The sequence below is a fragment of the Chamaea fasciata genome, unplaced genomic scaffold (genome assembly GCF_029207755.1).
Source record: "Chamaea fasciata isolate MVZ Bird 193981 ecotype frontalis unplaced genomic scaffold, bChaFas1.0.hap1 SCAF_7, whole genome shotgun sequence".
NCBI classification, from domain to species: domain Eukaryota; kingdom Metazoa; phylum Chordata; class Aves; order Passeriformes; family Sylviidae; genus Chamaea; species Chamaea fasciata.
Genome location: NW_027094092.1, coordinates 9,212,312 through 9,224,565, shown reverse-complemented (window position 1 = coordinate 9,224,565; position 12,254 = coordinate 9,212,312).

The window sequence follows — 12,254 nt, the reverse complement described above, 5'->3', positions numbered from 1 at the left end:
TATGTTAGCAGAACTCGAAATCACAGGATTTTTAGCAGTCACTGAGCATGCAATGAAATATTATCTTTTTCATTGTTCTCTTTGGGCTTGTGTCTTGGTTTGAGAAGACAGGTATCTGCCAGGTAATAAAAAAAAAAAAACAACTGGAGTTTCCTTTGGAATGGAGAGTGTAAACCTCTCCTACTCCTTTTTTTTTTTTTTTTTTTTCAATTATAAATTTACAATCAGAGGCTTTTAGGCAAATATTTGGGAAATAGGAATGGCAGTTCTTTACTAGTATGTATTACAAAGCAAACAAACACAAACCCACCAAACAACTACAGCATTAATAACAAACGACAACAGTACCAAGAACTTTGAGGACTTTGTTTCACAAAACCCAGGGCAGTTTGGTTTCGGTGTCCCTGCAGGATCCTCAGAGCACCAAGCTGAAACAGTGGAAAAGTCTCGGGCTGGTAGCTGGGATGGCAGGGTGTCCCAGCAGCACAGGGGGTGCAGGGTCACACTGTAGCAAGAGGAACAGCGCCGAAGAAGCCGAAGGAGAGGCAGAGCCGGCCCAGGTCCCTCGGGTGGCAGAGAAAACTCAGGATTCGGGCCGAATCGGTGATAGTAGATTTCCCAGGACTGGATCCTTTTGGCCACAGCGAAACTCTTCCAGCCAGCAACAGCCGTTCTCTTTCTCTCTCTGAACGCTGGAAAAAAAAAGAGCCCCGCAGCTGCTTCAAGCTCTGTCTTTTAGCTGTGTCATCTCCCCCTTCCAGTTTTGTCCACCTCTTTGTTTCGGTTAAGTACTCTCAAGTATCCAACGCTTGATCTCCTTGGTAACTTATGGGGAAAAAATTCTTTAGAGAAAGAAGGAACAGACTTAACCCCCAACAGCTTGAAGAAAAGAAAATTCTAGAAAGTTAAAAATGCAGCTTAAAGTAGGAGCAATATTATAATTCAAGGTGACTATGTAGCATGTATAAATAACCATGCAGTAAATATTTTGCCTTTTATATTCTAGTAGTTTTTAATAGCTTTCCTGAGTTCAGGCTGGGGAAAGGAAGGCCATTACATCTTGACAAGGTGGTTTTCACTCAAACTGTTGTTCTTTAAGGAAAACAGACTCCTTACAGGTCAGTGACACACACCTGCCATGATTTATGCACCCAGAGTGTGGCAGGCATGGGAACTCTAATAGGTTTCTCACTGTCAATTTAATGCAGTTTTTGATCATTGCCTCTTTTGCAGCTTGGGCTCTTAAACTTGCCAGATGATGATCCAGCCTGTGAGTTGTTGCACAGTGTTATCCCAGTGGCCATTCCTGGAGGCTGCATTGTGGTCCATGGAGCCAGTGTCTGGTGAGTGGTGCAGTTCTGGAACCAGAGAACTGGTCTGGCAGTGCCTGTGATGCCTTAAATTTTAGCTTTCATGTTTTTCACATTCTGTGATGCCCAGGGGTGCAGTTCTGAGGCTCATATTAAGTGCTGCTAAGCTCTCTTCACAGAATAGGGAGACAAAACAAATCCTTTTCCTGCTGGAGACCAAGGACAACTTTCAGGCCCAAAAGCACAAACAAGGGTGGGCTGAAGGAAGGAATAAGAAGGATGGGACCTCACAACCTGAAGCTGGAATTGGCCAATATGCAAATGAACCAACACATAAAAATGTAAGACCTCATGACCATTTGTCCATTTTGTGACCATTTTGGGTCCACCTTGGGTGTAGCCCTGGTCAGGCTCTTGTCCTGCCCAAGGTGTACCCTTAAAGGCCTTTTACTCAATACCTACTTTATTCTCTAGCTCTGTCCAGTCTCTGTTTCAGGTCAGCCTTCCCAAGGCATCAGCTGTGCTCAGCTTCCCCTGTGCCGCAGCCTGGGGAGCCCTCAAGGGTATCCCCTCGTGTGGCTCCTGTGTCTGAGGGGTAAATGGCTTGTTCTTCCTGCTACAGCCATTGAAAAGGTTAATGAGGCACTGACTAAGTGGGGAGAAGAGAAAAAAATTGGGTTTGCCAAAGAAGAAAGGATCTGTTTTTTATTGATATTAATCCAGATTGAGGACCAGGGTCTCTTGTCTTGTATGATTTCTTCATTAGTGTTTAAATAGGGTGGTTTACAGCTAGCTCAGGAAGGCAGAGTTACCTGTCCTCTGCTCCTGTGCCAAGGGGAACACAGAAAAGTTATTACGATATAATATACTCACTGATCAGGTAATAGCATGGCAAAGCAAGTAAAGTATTTTATGACAAACAAATAAAGGTGGATTCAAGTTCAGGGGGACTGGGGATTAAGAAAAGGGACTTCATCTGGTCAAGGTAGATAGTGGCCATTAAACTGTCGTCTGGAAGATGTGCTGAACCTTAAATAACAGGAGTGTGTTTGTGTGTATATGAGTTTCCATACCTTGTTTTCCTAATCAATTGCAGTCTCGAGCATTTCTTAAATTGTGTCTTCCTCCTTCCTTGCCTCTCTCCCTCAGCACTCCTTCCTCCCCCATTTATTTTTATTTATTCTGTTTATGGGCTCATAAGTACGAAATAGAAGTTAATCGACTGCTTATGCTATATTCAAAATGGTGACATACCTAAATCTAATTATGCAGGAGAAGATAACGAATGCCACCTCACTGGTGCATTACCATCAGCAATGTTCACCCTATTTTCTTTGCATTTCCTACAGGAACTGCAGTATAGGCAGGGGAGGGGAAAACTATTCCATTCTAAATACTGTAAAAACACCTTGTGCATAAACCAACCTCTTCCCATTGCTGTGAATTTATAGTGCTCAGACTTAGATAAGATCTGTGCTAATTAGAATGCTGCAGCAAAACCTTCCCTGCTACTGGTACCACACTGTTAAATCCCAGTGCAAATTTGAAAAAAAAGTGTTGATTCATTTCTTAAGTGCATCTTTTTTAAGCCATGCAGGTTTTTTTGAAAGTGTACTGGGATTTCTTTTGAAGCACATCTTGACTTTTAATAAATATATGAAAAGTACTTTAAAATATATCATAACTAATTTTGCTCTCCCACAAATCCATCACTTTTTATTACCTTTTAACAAATTCACCCTTTTCCACAGCAGAGAGGAAATAGTTCAAATCTATTGATGGTATGTTTTTCTTTCAGTTTTTCTGGTTGTAAATGTTTAGGGGGAAGAAATTACCTAATATATCACTCTTAAAAGAAAGGACAGAAATGCGTTCCCCCATGGCACCTTGGCTAACTGGACTCTAATACATCCAAAGATACCAGGTAAAAGGACAGTACTGGGGTAGCTTACAGGGCACCATGGTGATTTAGGAAACCAGCTTCTTATGGCTGGCTGATTCCTGGGATGGAGTGGTGCAGGACTAAAAAACCAGCCCTGACAAAATGCTGAGAGCTAACCTGGAGTTTCTTTGCATAGCAATTCCTTGCATTTCTGCTGTCTCCTATGAACTCTTCAGTGCTGTTTGTGCAGGAAGAGAAATACCTGCAAGTCCAACTGAAGTGCTTGGACCTTTAATGGCATTCAGTTAATGCTTGGCAAGTGTGATATGATTTGCAGAAATCATCTGTTGCTTAATCCTCTTCAGTGCCAAGGGTTTTTAGGAAGGGACTGCAAACAAGATGAGAAATTGGAACGTTTATATCTTGTGGAATGAATGGGAGAATCCTCAAGTGGTTTAAAAATGATTGAAGTTTTTTCCTTTTAACCTATGATAAAATTTGGATTATCAAAACAAGTACTGTAAAAATTGAGGATGACCTATAGCTGGGCAATCCTTTCACTAAAACCTTGAGAAAAAGTACAGACAAATGACAACAGAAGCTGACTGCTTGCCACAGCACCCAGCTGGATGCACAGAACTGTGCTGGGATTTAAGAAATAGTTTGAGTTTCTTCCCTTATATGCACACCTAAGACATATCTCCAAGGCACACATGTGAGATTTCCCACTTTTTGCTCTCTGAAAACTTTGCAATCAGTTATATAGTTCACAAGGGGAGGAGGAAAAGCTTTATTTCATGGAAGGGAATGAGGCAATGAGTTAGCTGTCATTTTGGGCTTGTCATCTTTGCTCTTACTGCCCAGGTTGAATAGCTGCAGGGTTTCTGAGCTGTTGCAAACAGCATTTGCAGCTGGATATGAGCTGTGATAGACAGCTGATAGGTATTTCAGAAATAAGCTGCTCCCGCGTAATGCTTTTTTAGATGCAATCTCTGTGAGCCCAGTTCCAATGGTTGGGAGGATGTGTGTGAGAGGGGAAGGAAAAATGTCAGCAAGATTGCTGGATGCACACGTTAATTTGTACAAATCTTTCTGGGAGGAGTTCTGCCTGCAGCTATGGAGCCTGTGATCCACAGTGAGGAAGCTGCATTATCAGGCACTGAGCCACACTGTCTCTGGCAGTGTTCCAGAGGCATCTCACTGATGAAACAGGGGCTTCCACACATGAAGCAGAAGGCAACTTTAAAGGAAGATATTGCATGACAGGGAGCTTTAAAGTTACTCCTTTTCCCTGTAGTTATACAATTATGCATTCTGTAACATGTGCTGTGCCACAGTACGATGACAGTAAGGCAATCTTACTTCAGCTTACAGATAAGATGTGGAAGGAACTGAGATTTCCAGGACTCAGACAGGTTTCTGAAATACCAATGGGTTACCAAAGTTTCTTGATTTACGAGAAAGAGCAAAGCATGGGATACCTGGAATAATTACCTCAAGAAGGCACCTGATGAGCATTCAGCATCAGCACTGGCAGTGAGGAAGTAGCTCAGGAGGAGGATGAAAGGGCTGTGTTTCCTGCGTGCCTCTCAGGGTGAGCCCCTCCTGCAGCATTCACAGCCTGTCCCTGCTCAGGGCTGACCCAGGGTGGGGACAGGGCCTGCAGTGCCACCGTGCCCATCGCCTCCTCCAGGGGGTAAGGGCCATGAGGGATGGAAGGATACCTGCCATGAGAGTAGCCAGCTCGGCTACAGGGATGGAGGACACTGCAGAAGCTAAGTAGTAAATTGTCTTGGGTTGCAATGCAAGATGCATTCTATTCCCATCTGTTGGAATCAGTTGAAAAGCTGTTTTTCTTTATCTCATAACTCCGGGGAGGAGGGGACAGGTGCCTTCTGTCAATGGGCCAGCTGTTAAAACCATGTGGGGCAGTGTTCTTTAGCTCTTCCACCACCCATCCTCCCTCTAGGGGATATCTACTGCTAATGGGCCATCGAGGCTCACTGCATAACTGATACAATTACATCATCCCATTGGGAGATGCTCCACCCAGGGGGAGGAGCCAAGCATTCCTACCTGGATAAAACCTGAGATTCAGAACACCATGACAGCCTGTTTCCACTGGATTCCCAGAGGAAGACTGGACCCATCTTGCCACCACTGGACCCTTCTACAGGATCATCTCTGCTCCAACAGAGCAACATCTGTCACTCCAGGAGAACTTGATTGGACTGCTCCCAACACCCTGACCAACAGGATGTCAGCTTGTATTCTGACCTTGTCAGTGTTTTTCTTTTTTGTTTTTTTTGCTTTTTTGTACTACTACATTTTTAATATTTCTAGTAAAGAACTGTTATTCCAATTCCCATATCTTTGCCTGAAAGCCCCTTAAATTTCACAATTATAATAATTCAGAGGGAGAGGGTTTACATTGTCCATTCCAAGGGAAGCTCTGGCTGTTCCCTGGCAGACACCTTTCTTTCCAAGCTAAGACATAAATGTAGGGCCAGGCAAAATCAGTGTAGCATTGTGCTAGTGCATGTCCCTGAGAGCAACCTGAACCTCTGGGGCCCAGTGTGCTCTGCTAATAAAGGGCTGACAATAAAGGTGAGGAGACGGGGTCCTGTTTGGAAATCCGAGTGCTGTTTATTGTTGTAAGTACAGCCTCAAATGTAGACCAGGGACAACAGCCCAAAATGGGCCAAGGATTCAGGGTTATATACCAGATTAAAGGGGTCTTTCTAAGGGTCAAGGTCCAATAGGGACAGGGAAATATGGTGAAGAGGGCTGGCTAGAAACCAGGGGGACCAATGGGGTTGCAGTGATGCTTTGGGAAGGCTGACCTGAAACAGAGACTGGACAGAGCTAGAGAATAAAGTAGGTATTTATTGAAAGGCCTCCAGGATACACCTTGGGCAGGACAAGAGCCTGGCCAGGGCTACACCCAAGGCACACTAAGAATGGTCACAAAATGCACAACCGGTCACGAGGTTTTACATTTTTGTAAGTTTTGTACCATTTGCATATTGGGGCCTAATTGTCCAATTCTAGCTTGAGGTTGTGAGGTCCCATCCTTCTTGTTCCTCCCTCCAGCCCACCCTTGTTTGTGCTTTTGGGCCTGAAAGTTGTCCTTGGTCTCCAGCAGGAAAAGGATTTGTTTTGTCTCCCTACTCTGTGAAGAGAACTTACCAGCACTTAATGTGAGGCTCAGAACTGCACCCCTGGGCATCACAGAATGTGAAAAACATGAAAGCTAAAACTTAAGGCATCAACAGGGGTGGGGTTCTGCGGCAAAAATAACCCAATGGGGTCCAAGAGAAGGAAGAACATTCTGGCAGGTGTGCATATATCGTAACAGGATGACGTAAACTTAACAAACCAATAGAACAATGAAACCTAAGAAATATTAACATGTGTCTGCAAAGTCCCATGGGAGGAAAGTGTTTCTCACCCTAATCTAAAAGGGGATCTCCCATATATCAGGATACAGCTTTTGAGGTAGCTGGACTTGCTCAGTTGCTTTGGTGTTCTCAGTTTGTCTAGAGGAGGATTTCTCAAGGAACACAAGAGCTTTCTGTCCAAAATGTGAGGTAAAAAAACAAAAACAAACCCAAAAAAGCCCCACAATAATTTTCTTTTAACTATAAAATAAATTTTCACCATTATTTTTTGAATCTGATAACTGTAGCTTTGACTGCCCGGTAGAAAACAGAGGCCCATGATTTGTGCAGGATGATTATTTATTTATTTTGAAAACAAAATCAAGGCTGTCTGCGATTTGGATCTAATTTCGCATTTATTTTTCATAGTTTGTTTGCTTAGTAGCTCTGCAGTAAGGCAGTGATTAATTATATCAGTTATACATAAATTCAAAGACTTGTTCTTCATTTTAGATGTTCAGACTTAATTGGATTTAAATCAGATTAAAAAGTGACTTCTGAGGGAAAAAAAACCCCAAGCATGCAAAGAAGGTTGCTTTTTATAACTTATCACATAAATGGCAATAGAGATTTCTATCTTTGTAACATTTATTCCCTCTTACAGCTTACAATTCTATTTAACTTTTAAAGAGAATACTTATATATTAAAATGTTAGCAGGGCAGAGTAGGAGGAAGCTGCTGACATTTCTTTCTCAGAATAACCTGTTTTCTACTCCAGAGTATTTTCTTTAGATTGTAATGAAATTTAAAACTTAAATAATATGAAAGGAGGTCATTCTATGATTTTATTTAATATATTAATTGATGTGAAAAATCACATAACGCATATTAAAACCATGGAAACGACTTGGTGTTTCTCCCTGGAGATGCCCGGGTAGATCCAGATAGCTTCTCCCTTGGGGTTTAAGGGACTATAGGGGATTTAATTACAGGCTTGGGCCATATATGTAAATAGGAATTACTGAATAATGAAAAGCCGGGTTGGGAGAGTTTGGATGAAGATGGAGATGGAGTATTTTTAGTGCTGTGGGAGTAGTTTGGGATAACCGGAATTAACGTCTGTGAATCCAGCAGATAAATATCCTTGCAAAGGAAAAAAGCACAACTCAGTCCTGACTGTCAAGCACAATTTATGCTGTAGGGCAGTAGCATTTTTCTGCCTGGCATTTTTCCTAAATTTCAGCATTTTTTGATAGGCATTTGGACACATGAGGCCTCTGCAGGATCAGCTGTCTGCAGCTCTGCAGTCTTCTCAAGATGCAGAAGATTGAGGAGTTTATGCAAAAATCAGGTACTTAACCATATGCAAGGCAGGATGAAGGTACAACTTTTGGAGGACAGAGCAGAGATTTGTGTGCAGATAATTCCCCATCTGGACTGATACAAGGCTGGGGAATTCAAGCCATCTCCCCCAAAAGGTGTGTTTTCTGGGGGCTTGACAAAGAGGCTACTACTGCAGAGATGTGAAGAAGCAGAAGGAATAACAACTGCTGACTCCAAATGCCTCTCCTCATCTTTCCCATCAATTATTTAGACAAGAAAGATTTACATGAGAATTAATCATTAAATTTTGAATTGCTTCTTTACATCAATAATGAAATAGTTGTGCCAAATACAAACAGATAAAGAGAACAGGATAAGAAATCATCGTTAACACACAAAAGGGAAAGTAATGTTTTAATGAAACTATAAAGCTCATTACTGCCTTATGGCAGAGGGTTACCATCAGTGACCTAGAACAGACAGCTTTATATGTCAAAAGTGAAACCTCCTGTTTAATCTCTCATAAGTGATGTTGGCATATTAAAATTGTGTGAGCTGGATTCTGCTAGATTCCATAAACAAGTAATTTTTGGTACCAAAATATCTTTATAAATAAAAATCTTATAAATTAAAATTTTACAGATTATAATACAGTCTTAATTTTAATACAGGTTGTCTTTCAGGTGCGAACATCCAGAAGTATCATGGTAGACACAGAATTTTAGTATTTTAACTGCTTGAATTGTTTCAACCAATTTTGTCAGGTGTGTTTCTGGAGAAAAGAGACTGAGTCTGAGACCTAGCCTACAAAAACACATTTAATTGTTCGTATTCAAATTATTGCCAATTGCTGCAGTTGTATCATTAACCTAAAAATGCTGGAGGGAAGGGCTTGGTATGCTTCTTGAAACACTGTAACCTCAAAGTTTAGCTTCTTTTTCCCCTACCTCCAAGGTATATTTGTAAGGCTCCCATCCAGAAAAAGGAATGTGGAAAGCATGGAGAATAAACAACCTGCATGCACCAAAATCTGCAAGTAAATAAAATCAACTCATTATTTATTTTAGTAACGTGATGTATGTGTGATATATAGAATTTCTGAATGCTTGGTGATGAGAAAACTGCAAACTAAGTCAGATACTGCACTGACCTAGAAAGCACTGAGACCCTGCAGTATATGTGGTAAGTATAAATGCTTTTCTAACTTTATTTACTTTTAACTTGCTGGTCCATCTTTTCAAAATATCATGTGGTAGAATCAGCTCCTAAGGTGTACTGTGGCCAACATTTGTGAATATAAAGGAAATGGTAAACATTACAAAATCACTTATATAATGTTTAAAGTTATGCACTATTCCTTGACTGGCTCCAGCTCCTTCATTTAATGTTGTTTTCATTTTGGTATAGATTTGTATTGCCATTTCCCTTCTGTGTTTCTTCGGGTTGCTACCTGTAGTGAATTAGAGGGAAGACAAGCATAAAGTCAATTCCAATTGCTGTAATTCCCCAGATTTTAAAAGGGAAAGACATTTATTTAATTTGCTTTGCAACCTATGAGCTCATGGGGTTCATTAATTTCTCAAGAAGTAAATAAGTTCCGGTGATTTGTTCTCCAATTTATCACTTTTTGTCTGTTTCCATTTTAGCTGGTAATTCAACCTCTCCCTCTCACTTGAATGAACTCTGTAAGAGAACACATCTGGACTTTTTCAGCTCGGGGCACAGCTGTGCAGAAAACAGACATTTTTTGCTTAATTGCTCTTGTAATTGGCACCTCATGGCTTCAGAGCACAGGTAGCACACGATCTGGGTTGTTTGCACTGACAGGCACCAGTTGGGACTGTCCCTTTTTCTAGGCCATATTTTACTGGTACTGGGGTGGGTTCTTTGGGGGTGGATGTTCCTGGTCCTGCATCTCTCACTGAGTGGCACAAGGAGTGCTCCCGGGCATGCCAGCTAGGCTGGCATTGCAAACATTGAGAGAAAACTGTGGCCCACTTGTCTGCTGTTTGAGGCTGAAGGGAAACACAATTAGCAGAGTAAGTCTCATTAACGAGGCCACTTTATTAGCGCTTTTGGTGGGGTAGGGTGTGGAAATGCTAGATTTAGGAGATAATCAGCTTGCATTTTTATCTCTACTTAAAATAGTAGAATGGAAAATTCTCTTATCTCCATATACTGCTATTTTTTCACTTAGTAAATTGTTTTACCACCCAAAGCAGATGCCACACAAAGAGCTGTGGTTGGGAGGCATACAGTTATTTATCTCGGTCAAAGTGTCTCAGTTAAAAAGCTGTCAGTAGGAGATAATAAATACATATGGCATTTGGCTAGAAGAATACAAGATTATACTAAATAGAAACACATTTCTAAAAGAATAATTGTAACTAATTAGAAGTCTCCAGTTATGCTTAGAGTTGTAAGAAAGTGAAATCAAATTTAATTATGCAAGGTCCCAGTTGTGCCAAAGGTGTTATAAAGAATATCTTTATGGAGACATTCAGTATAACAAACTGGCTGATGTTATTATTAGCATGCTCAGTTGCACATTTTCTTTACATTAGTTTAAATTTTAATGATGATGTTTGTAGGACTAATTACCAAGAATGTGCAAAGCACTCGTTGGGATAGTCACCCGAAAGGCTTACATTTTTGTAGTGTTAAGTTATTGATGACTTCAAAGCATCTTTGACTAAATTCTTTATATTCTGTATCTGTACAAACAGGTGCTTAAAAGTCTGTGATGGTGCCCACAGGTCCTTGGGATGCACAAACAGTGAGTTTCAACTGTTGTTGGTTCCTTTATGCTAGCAGAGGATTGCTGGCCAGCATCAGGATTTATTAGGATGAGTGCAGCACTGCTCAGGGACATGGTCAGTGAAGGATTGGTTAGCTTGGCTTGATGCCTTGGGAAGGCTGACCTGGAACAGAGACTGGACAGAGCCAGAGAATAAAGTAGGTATTTATTCAAAGGCCTCCAGGATACACCTTGAGCAGGACAAGAGCCTGGCCAGGGCTACACCCAAGGTGGACCCAAAATGGTCACAAAATGGCTGACCTGTCACAAAATATTACATTTTTTAAAGTTTTGGTCGGTTTGCATATTGGGGTTTAATTGTCCAATTCCAGCTTGAGGTTGTGAGGTCCCATCCTTCTTGTTCCTCCCTCCAGCCACCCTTGTTTGTGCTTTTGGGTCTGAAAGTTGTCCTTGGTCTCCAGCAGGAAAAGGATTTGTTCTGTCTCCCTGCTCTGTGAAGCGAGCTTAGCAGCACTTAATATGAGGCTCAGAATTGCACCCCTGGGCAGCACAGAATGTGAAAAACATGAAAGCTGAAACTTAAGGCACCAACAGGGTGATGGGAGGGTCCAGAGGCTGGGAGTTGGGAAACATGGGGAAAGAGGACACAGAGTAGCCATGCAAGTTTTCTGACAACTGGTTGTCTAGGCACGCTGAGGAGGAAAGCTAATTCTTCATAGTAACTCCAGATAAAAATCTGAATATGCAGTGCAGCTATAATGCATGTCCTCCCTAAAGGAAAGGATTTTGTCTGGGCAAACCAAGGGCTTTCTCAGTAGCACTCACTGTGTCTTCACCAGGGGAGTCATTATTAAACAGATTTTAGGTACCCGTGTGGTGATGGAGGAGCAGTGATCATGAGAAAAATGCTGTGATATTAGAGGGATGTAGGAAGATTTGATGTAAAGAAACCTTGCTAATTTTGGGATTGACACAGAAGTCAGGAATGGTTTTTGGATTAGGCTGTGCAGTCCAAACCATTTTCCCATTCTTTTCTGGCTGCTCGGTTCCCCACCACAGCCTCTCTGGAGGTGGCATGGTGACATGGATAAATGAAGCTTTCAAATTCATCCAAATCTTCCCAATGATTTTTTCAGGCCCTGCAAGACTAAGTCTTTTCTTCTCTGTTATAAAAGCATTTCTTTCCAAGAGCACAGTTTGCTTCTCAGCCCCCAAGGTGACTTTCCTGCCAGTAAAGATCCCTCCCTCCTGGTCACCACCAGGCAGTTTTGCCCTTAAACCACCTGGCCTGACGCACTGGGACCCTCTCTCTTATTCCCCACCTACCCTGAAGATAATCACAAGACAACCATCTCTATTCCCACAGCTCCTCTCCCCTGCTTCACAGGATCACAATGAAGTGTCAGCCTTGGGAGCTGACTGAGGGACTGACCCTTGATTATGGCAGGAGCAGCAGGAACACTGTTTTCCATGGCCACTCATCTGACACGTGGCACTTACCTCTTCTGCAGCGTTGCAGGTGTGGAGCTAAGGCTGAAAGCCTTGGCTTTGGTAGCCCTGATCCTCAGGAGGGGCATACAGCTCAAACACACCTTAAAAG